The following is a 9,403-nucleotide window of genomic DNA, read 5'->3' on the forward strand; positions in this document are numbered from 1 at the left end:
AAAGGAATGAATGGCCATATGTTTTTATCCCCTTGGAATAACTTTATTCTGAATACTCACCATCTTCATGGGATGGGGAGGTGTGGGCTTTATAAGCCACTTCTTGTGTTCCCTTCAGATTTGGGTGTATTAAGTTTAAAATGAGATTTAAATCTAGGCTAATGCCTTAAGATATTGGATTAATACGCATAATTGCATTTTAGAAAATGTGGGGATGTCAGTATGGGTACAGTTACCTTTACAATAGGGGGATATGTTGCTGGTCAGAGGCTGCAATGGTGTAAAGAATTAAGACAAATCACTGTTTTAATTTAAATTCTTTGCACAGAAACATCTCACAAGATAAAGACATTTAAGTGTAACTGGTTACAGCTAACATCTGCTCTATAAGGATGCAGAGAGATGCAGATCATAGTGACTGGCTGACTTGCAAGAAGAAACTGAGTCAAGTCTGCAGCATTAAATCACTGGATTTCTTCAGCAAATGGTGAAATAAATCTGTGTCATAGCCATAACCTTTGGTAAGTGCGGTGCGTGATTGTATTATATAAAATTAGTAATTTCTTAGAAAGATGGAGGTTTGTATTTTGCTTGTCCCTGTGTTTTTGGGTCTCCTTCAAGACTGTGCATGCATTTATTTTCCTCATCTCCCCATCAGAGAAAGACTGCATCTAGTGTATACTATTTCTTGAATCTTTTCATAAAATGGAAGCACTAGCATTCAGATATGAGGCCTGAGAGGAGAGGTGGAGTGCACTGTATTTGACAAAGCACTCCCTGAACAAAGAAGTAATTTCTATTGCAATGACTGTTTCCCATCCCTTCAGAATGCTGATCAGGGGTGAGAAGAAGAATATGATACCTCTTTCTGGGAATGTAATTTATTATTATTTGGAGCTGACAAGCCTGCATGGTTGCTGATGATTTTTTGCACAACACAGAAGGCTGTCAATGACAAAATTGAAATGCAGGATACTAAAGCCACAGCAACCATAGATCTTGCAAGTGACCTTGAAAGAAGCCCTGTAACATAATCTCTGCTGTCCAGCTTACATTGGAGGTATTTTTAGAAAACGTGAGTGTCTGGCATTCTGTAGGTCACTCATAGCTTTAGAAAAATGAAAGCATTAGTAATCCACAGTGATTTTAAGGATTATGAAAATTGGTTAGCTGCTAAAGACCCTGGAGCTCACATCAACGTCAGTAAGGTAACACGTCATTTTACCTTTGGTGTATTCTCATATTGTCTGGACTAAAGCTGGTTCAGTAAAATGGTTTCTATCCTACTTTCTGGCAGAGAAGCAAGTGGCAGGTTATGAAGGTGTGTAAAATGAGTTCTTACAAGCCATGTGTGGTAGCTGTCTCAGGTGTCAATGGGTATCTAATACCACGTTAAGATGGATAGTGACATCACTTGTTACTCATAGAAGAGCGAGTGAACTGGAGAGCACAGCAGCAAGATCGGTTTCCAGATCATGGAATATTCTGAGCTGGAAGTGATTCACAAGGATCCAGCGAGTCCAACTCTTCAGTGAATGGCCCATATGAGGATTGGACCCACAGCTCTGGTGTGATTAGCACCATGCTCTGGCCAGCTGAGTTAATCTCAGGATCACAATGGAACACGCTTGGCTTCCCCCTTAAATCAGAAGAGGCTTTTGAAATATAGAACAGTGCATTTAGTTAAAATGAAAAGCAAAAGCTTCTGCATGCTCATAGTGGCTGAAATGACAAATATCTTGTCATGTTTCAGATGTGACTGAAACCATATGTTCAATGCCTTTCTGGGTAAAATTGCACCAGTGTGCCAGTGTTTGGGTCTGAAGGAAGAGAGGCATCACATTTTTCCTGGTTTTATGCTTACTTGTGAACCTAATGTATTTAACAGAAAACTTTGCTTGGTATTTAAAAAAAGAAAAAAAGCCTTATTTCTAAAGTCAGGTGCACTTCATCTTAAGCTATATTTAATTTTTCAGGTGATATCTCTGAGGAAGATAAAGGTCTTCTGGCTTTGTCTCTTGAAGACCAGCAGACTGGGGCGCATGCCAGTGGAATGTTGCACATGTTGTTTTACTTTCTGGTGTATTTAAATCAACAGTGAACAGGAGCTGTGGTTAGAGAAGTAAAGCCTTAAATATTAAAAGTAGAACAGTAAATGGATCAGCACAGAAGTGGATTCAGTTCTGCTCTGTAAAACTGTTGTTAGAAGATGATAAAAGAAACAGAGCTGTCGTATTGTTTCAGAACTGTATACTGGCCGTTTCTTAATACTGCTCAGTGACCTCAACTTCCACTGCCTAATTACAAACTGAAAAGACAATTCTTTGATAAATCTACATGTCCTTGAACCTTTTTGCATGGAAGAGGCCTTCAGATGAGGGAAATCTGCAAATGCAAATAGATTTTAATAAATTCTGGTTCTTCTAACCTACAAGGTTAAGCATAAAGAAATAGATATTGTGTCTCTTCACTGCAAAAGGCAGCACTAGGTGTATGGGCACGTAGGATGTAGAACTAAGACATATTCTAGTTGAACTGAGACCTAATTAGTATTCATTGTGTGTGTGTATGCCCCTACAGTGAGAGAACAGTCAATTTTAAAAACTAGGTTGTAAGATTTTATTCATCCCAGAGATGTTAAGCAACGGGAGATCAGATTCTTCGGAACATAACAGTTTGGGTGAACACCTTTAACATCCCTTTTGCAGGTAGTTATTCACTGTGTTACATCTGAGTTGCTAATAAAAAGACCCACATCAGAAGCTAATTCCTTATCTAATTCCTTCCCTCCGGGCAAGAGATAATGAATAGCAAATGCAAGAATTCTCCTTTTAGGTCCTGATTTATTACCCAGGACATAATAAACATTAGCCTGCTGCTGATGTGACAGTTGTGACAGCTGGAGGGGTTTGGAATGAAAGGCTGAAGCCTTAAATAAGCCTGTCAACTGAGCATGTTATGAGGATCTTGGTTAAACACTCAGACTTTGCTTTTTGTAGCCCCAAAGAGCTCCTGCAACGTCCACACTGAAAACCTCCCAGTGAGAGCTGTGCTTTGTGTGCCAATGGCTGTCTCACCAGCAGCCAGCAGTGGCTAAGGTAAATACTTATAGGAAGTAGAGAGCTTGATCCGAGTATTTATCATGACCCATAATATTCCTCTCCCCTAGATCCATGTGTTTCGCCTGTTTACGCACCTGGTTTTGTTCCTGGCTGTCATGGTGTGCCGTGTGTATCGCTCTCTGATGGCTGGTCCTTCACAATAGGAATGACTGTGTCAGTGGGTGCACAATAAACAGACAGGATCTTAAAAAGGCAGAATCTATGCATTAAAGAGCATGGAAAATGTTACCCATGTCATCTAAGCAGATCTCTCCTGGGAGGTTTAGGATTCCTACAAGTGTAGGTTCCTTCAAGGCAGGTTATTTTCCCATCCCATGCAGGCCACTAGTCTTTTAGAGGATTTTTACTTTGTGTTTATAGTCCTGTTCACTTCAGTGATGCTCTCCAAGGAATTAAGGTAAGTTCAGATTTATTTTGCAGGACTAGAGAGTATTTTACATGAGGTAGAGACCTCCAAACGTCTCTTTTCAAACACAGTAGGGTCTATCAACCTGAAAAGTGGTGGAGAAGACTTGTGGGCAGATCCTTTCCTTTATGTGAGTTGTGTTTGTGGAGTTCTGCAGAGGAATGCTGGAGTTATAGGGCTGGGTCCCATCTTCAGTTCTGCAGCTTGGTTGCTGCTAAGCCCCTTTTTTAACATTGATTTCTGGGCTTTTTCCTGACTCACAAATGTGTTATAAAGCTCTGGCTTCAGGGCATGAAATGAAATTTGTCATGCAAAATATGACTCCAGACTATCCTTGTGTAGGCCTCGTGATTTCAAAAGTAGGGAACTAGAATTCAACAGAGCTCCTTGGAAGAAGGAGCCCCTGTCTGTGCAGTGCTCTTTGCTGGAAGAGCAAGTTTAGAAGAAGAAATTATATGAGTGAAAATGTGAGTTATTTTGAAAACAGTTGAACAAAATGCTTTAGAGTAAATTAGCTTACAAGATAGAAGGGGGGAATCACTATTGTAACACACAGGTGTACGTGCACATCTTAACGTATACATGTTGTATAATTCAGTATACCTGATTTTAATAACTAGGGGAAAAGATCCTAATTTTTCATTTTCTAGTAAACAAGCATACCATCTGTCAGCAGAAACAAGCATAAGTCTAACCACAACCCCTTTTTAAGGAATTACATAAGCATTATATATAAATGTATATTTTAAAAATTATATACTTTGTTTATTTACAAAAGCAGTCCCAGGGTTACTGCTCTGAAGTTTCTCTTTTACTTACTTGTTGCTTTGCCTATAATCAAGCAGGATTGCAAAGCAATTAGCAAGATGTCTGCTCAGCCTGGAGGTGCTATTGAAATGCTTTTAATAGTCAGGATCAAGCAGGAACTTCACTCTTATTTATTGTCCTTTATGGTCTGAAAATACAAATATTTCTGTGGCTGAGATTATAGAGTGAAAAGATTAAAGCACAGCACTGCAGGAAGAAGAGCTGTACCAATTACCCTGAGAAGCAATTCTAAATAGCATTAGTGACCCAGTACTAGTGCTCTGAAAGGTGGCTGAAGAAAGATGGCACCTTCATGTTCACTCTGAGAAATGCATTTTGATAGCTTAGCATTTGTACTCAAGGTAAAATGCTGGAGCCAATGTAAATGGAGAACATTACTCTGATAGCATTATAGTTCTAATAGGTAATATAAGCTACAAGGAATGAATATGAGCCCTGTATATTTTTTCAGCAGTATTTGCTGGCATTAATAATAATAGAGCTGAAGACTTTTGCCTTTCACCAGCTGTGCAGCAGAAGCTCTTCCAAGTGTAAAAGGAGAGGTGAACTTGTGTGCATTTCTGCAAACTTCACAGAAATGCTTCTTAAAGAGAAATCTTCAATCCCTGTGCACCAGGAGTCACTGAGATGCAGCGGCATCTAAGATGTAGGCCTGTGTCATCTGCTGGCATCTCAGTCCCCCGTGCTGCCACTCTCAAGGACAGGCTGTCATGACACTCCATGGCCTGGCTCCTGCCTGTGCCTTGCAAAGCCACAGATTGACTCTGGTGTAGCAAGTGGTACTGTTTTGTGGTGGGCTAGGCTGCTTAGAGTTGGGAACTCATCCAGGTGTGGGGAGGTGACTAAAAGCAGTGGCTGTGAGAGCATCCAGAGGAGACACCTAAAGATGAACTTGCATCTTTTCACTCCCTGGAACTGCCACTGGATGCTGAACATCACGTAGGCATTTTCTGTAGGTTCGCTGAGGGATGGTTTAGCTGATGCACAGAATTTGGGGAAGCTATTAATGAGAAACAATGGTGAGATGCAACAGCAACTGAGCTTTTCTAACCTTGATATTTTGAGAGGTAAATGCTACAGACTTCTCAGTAATGCACCTTGGAAATGTTGATGCCTTTGAGTATCAACAAAGCCTAAAAGGTGTTATAAAGTATCAGAAAGTGTTTTTAAGTGTTCTCAAGATCATTTCGTATTAGAGGTGAGTCTACTGGTGTTGTTCTGTCCCAGTCAGTTCTCTGGCTGATGCAGTGGACAGCCTTTGGTCTTAGCCAGAGGCCAGCATGGAAGACCAGGATGTGATCTCTGTACCCTTCCTTGGTGAGGGTCTCTGAGGTTTGTACCCAAGTGCTGTTGACGTAGGAGTTTGGAGGGCCACTGCCCCGGCCACTTCTCAGGACGCTGCCTTGCATGGTCCTTGGGGTTCAGGCACCTCAGAGTCCCAGCACGTGAGGCATTTCTGGTGACCAGAGGCATCCAGCCACCAGGAGAGTTTGTGAGGGCTTGTTGTGCTGGTGAGCAGCTGATGGAAGAGGGGCCAAAAAGAGTGTTTTGTTCTGCACCACAGGATGTGTTTGGAGTTTCCACCAGGCATAAAATGTGTCGGGTTACCACACCACATGTGACTGCATCTGCTGGTGATGCTTAACCTAAGAAAAACACACCCTGAGCCCCCCAATAAGCAGTGTTTACTGCAGTGCCTAGAGCACAGTGTTTATAATACAGACTCAGATTTTAAGGGATTTGGATTTCTAGCCCATTTCAGTGAAAGCTTTTGTTATCTTTCATGGAAATTGATTGCTTACCAGTAAAATCCATGCGGTTTATTGTTACAATTTAATAGGGTTTGCCTGTGAAAACAGATGTGAAAAAGCCCTTAAGTAGGTACATGCTCTGCCAGCATCCCAGTGTTCAGTGCCTGACTCAGTAGATATTTTCTCAAAGAAAAGATGTGGATAAAATTGAAATTAGCAGAAACACTCTGCAAGGAATCCTAGGAAAGGTATGAGTGGCTCCCGAAGTATTTCACAGATGTAGACCTTTCTGCAGGTGTAGGCCTTGCTGCAGAGGTCTGGGTGTAGCATGATACTCAAGAATTCCCACTTCAACTCCTTCCCACCACTATGGTTTTCTTGACACTACCCTGAAAATGGGGGCAGTGTAGCCTTCTCTATCATGAGGGAGAGACCTTCAGGCCACAAGGACTTCTTCACTCTTCCATGGGTCTAGGAGTCCAAGGGCTGTTTTGGGTGAATGTAAACCCACAATTCTATAAGAAGATTCATGTTCATACATTAATGTGATTTTTAAATAATTGGGTGGGGGATGATCACTGTAAAATTAGATCCTGGCTTTCTTTGACTTACTGTTGCTGCTGCTGCCTCTGCCTCCTCTTTTACCCTGCTGTGGGTTCATTTAAATTCCCTCTAAGTGTCATTCTTGGATGTGTCTTCTCAGCTGGCTCAAGGCTTTCAGAAGAACCCAGCTAATGGGAAATGGCAACATAGGGATTTAATGGCATTTAAACTGCACGGACCTGACTTTTGCTTTCATAACTTCATAAATCTCTTAAATAGACCACTGGAATCTTCAAAAGCTGGAACTCTTCAGAAAAGTAGGGCATGATGATGGTATATGGTGCAAAACTTTCTTAGTCTTGCATTTTAGGCTTAGCTTTGTATATACTTTTTTCTATACAGCAAATATTCATTTACCTAAGGAAACCACTTGGTGGGAAAAACAGGCCAAGGACACAGTAAGCTTCCTGTTACTCAGAGAGAAGTACACTTTTTTAATGTGTTTTGAAGGAGGATATCTTTAATATTATATATCTGTACTTTAGGGAATGCATGAGCACTCTTGCCCTTCAGAAGCTGTATGGGCTCAGCCATGAGCAGCAGATGATCTGTGTCCTGGACGTGTCCAGCCCCACCATTACCTGACAACTGAAGACTGGCACTGGGATTGCCACAGGCTCCACTCTGACCCTTGCTGTCCCAGCTGCCTCTGCCATCTCTCAAGAACTTTGTGTGGCTTTCCAAAGCCGGGAGATGACACGTGCTCTGTTTGCTTGACTGACTGTCTTGGGGTGACTTTATGATGTGTATCCCCTATTGCTGCTTTATGCACAGAAATTAATTTTGCGCCTTTCTGTGCCTTTAAACTGAGCCTGAGAGGAGGAAGAGAAAAAATCTGAGCAAAACTTTTCAAAGCAGTTTGTTCAAGGACACACACACTCCTCTGCGTCCTGCGGCCGCGAGAGGAGCGGGAGGAAGCACCCGGCTTGCTCTTCAGCCGGCTTTCAGCCCTTTTTTTCATCCAGAGGCAGACAGAGAGTTGAACTTTAGTTTTCCTGGGACTTTGGTTTTTTCCCTTCTTCTTTTTTCTGGACTGTTTCAACATCAGAACACCTCGGGAGAGTTCTCCACCGAGACCCGGAGGTGGGCCCATGACCTGGCTCCAAGGAGGGGGGAGAGAGATCTACGGAAGGACTCTGAAATTTTCCCAGGTTTCTCTCCACAGCAAGAGGTTTTATTATTTAGCATCATTATCATTTTCCCATGTGTTTGTTAAATAAATAGTTTTTATCTCTTTCACTTTCCTCCAAGGAAAATTCATTTTTTCCTGAACCTGGTGGGTTCAGGAAAACCTGCCTTCTCTCAGAGGATATTTTTCCTCCAAATTTGCCCAGACTGGCACACTGACATAGGTTTCATTAAGTGGTTTTATTTCTGTGGATTTTCCCATCCATCCTTTTCCCTCATGACCTGATAACCAAGAGCTGACTTTATGAATTAACTTGGGATTTAGTAAATTATTTCTCTTCAATGGAGGGGTAAACTTAGGCACACAGGAGATAAGCAAGTCTGACTGGAACAAGCCCTGCATTTGATCCAACACATGCCAACACAGGAACAGCTGCATCTTTGATGCTTTGGGAAATACCAAGATGGTGAACTTGGCTTTAACCTATTTTCTTCCCTCAGTGTTTTCTTCAGCCATATCTCTCTGTGGTGGTGGATTTTTCTCTCATTCAACCTCACATGCTCTTTACTTTGGTCATACCTGAGCTGACTGGTGTAAAACACTCAGCTCTTCACAATGGTCTCATTTTGTTGCTTTTCCAATTTAACTAATTCTTGCCCTGAGGAAATGCCATGCAATGCCCTAAAAGAAGAGGAGTGACCCATATAACCTGGGATGATTGGCTTAGGAGAGAAAGAGCCAGAGCCATAGTCTATTGTATTTGTAGAATCTTCCTACCATGTTTATAGTTTTTATGCTTTTTGTTTAATTTGTCACATGCTGAGGCTGGGATTTTTCCTAGTGACTAAAAATAGCTACAGTTATGAATGTGATCTGCACCTGGCAATTGAAGAGCGTATCTGGAGATAAAAATGGAGGAGAGGTCTCTGGACAAGCCCTAAGTTTAGAGTCTGGGAGGTGGGCTGTCTGTCTGCAGTACGTGGTTAAATCCCACTGCTGGCTTCTGTACAAGCTGTGTTTTGTAGGAGGTGGCCTTGGGAGACCTGCAGACAGGGAATTACTATAATCCAGCTGGGATGTCGTGAAAGCATGGATTAATATTTCATCTTCTGCCTCTGACTGTTGTCAGGCTCACTTTGTTCCTGAGCAGGGGCTGTGATCCTCAGAAGACAGTGTTGAATTAAAGATTAAGCCAGTGTTTTACTTGATGGAAAGAGAGCAGTTCTCTGTGGAGGATGGTGACAATGCAGCTCTTACCCAGCGTTGCATGTGGGGGTTTAGAGTTTCCCAAATCCAAATGACAGAGCAAAGCTGCAACGTGGTGCTGGGGATGGTGAGAAGGGAAGGATCCCTGGCAGCTCTGAGCCATGTTAATGAAAGTGACACTGCTAATTAGCCGAAGGTGAGCGAGAGGCACTGAGCGGCTCCAGGAGACGCCATTGACTGCTGTGTGTGAGAGATCTCATCAACAACGAGCTGTAAAAGCGAAACAAGGAAAAATGGAAAGCTGCAAGGAAACCAGCATGGGTCGACAGAGAGCCCAGGTCAGAGCCTTCCCTCAGGT

This window comes from Corvus brachyrhynchos, unplaced genomic scaffold (assembly GCF_000691975.1).
Source record: "Corvus brachyrhynchos isolate BGI_N302 unplaced genomic scaffold, ASM69197v1 scaffold23, whole genome shotgun sequence".
NCBI lineage: Eukaryota > Metazoa > Chordata > Aves > Passeriformes > Corvidae > Corvus > Corvus brachyrhynchos.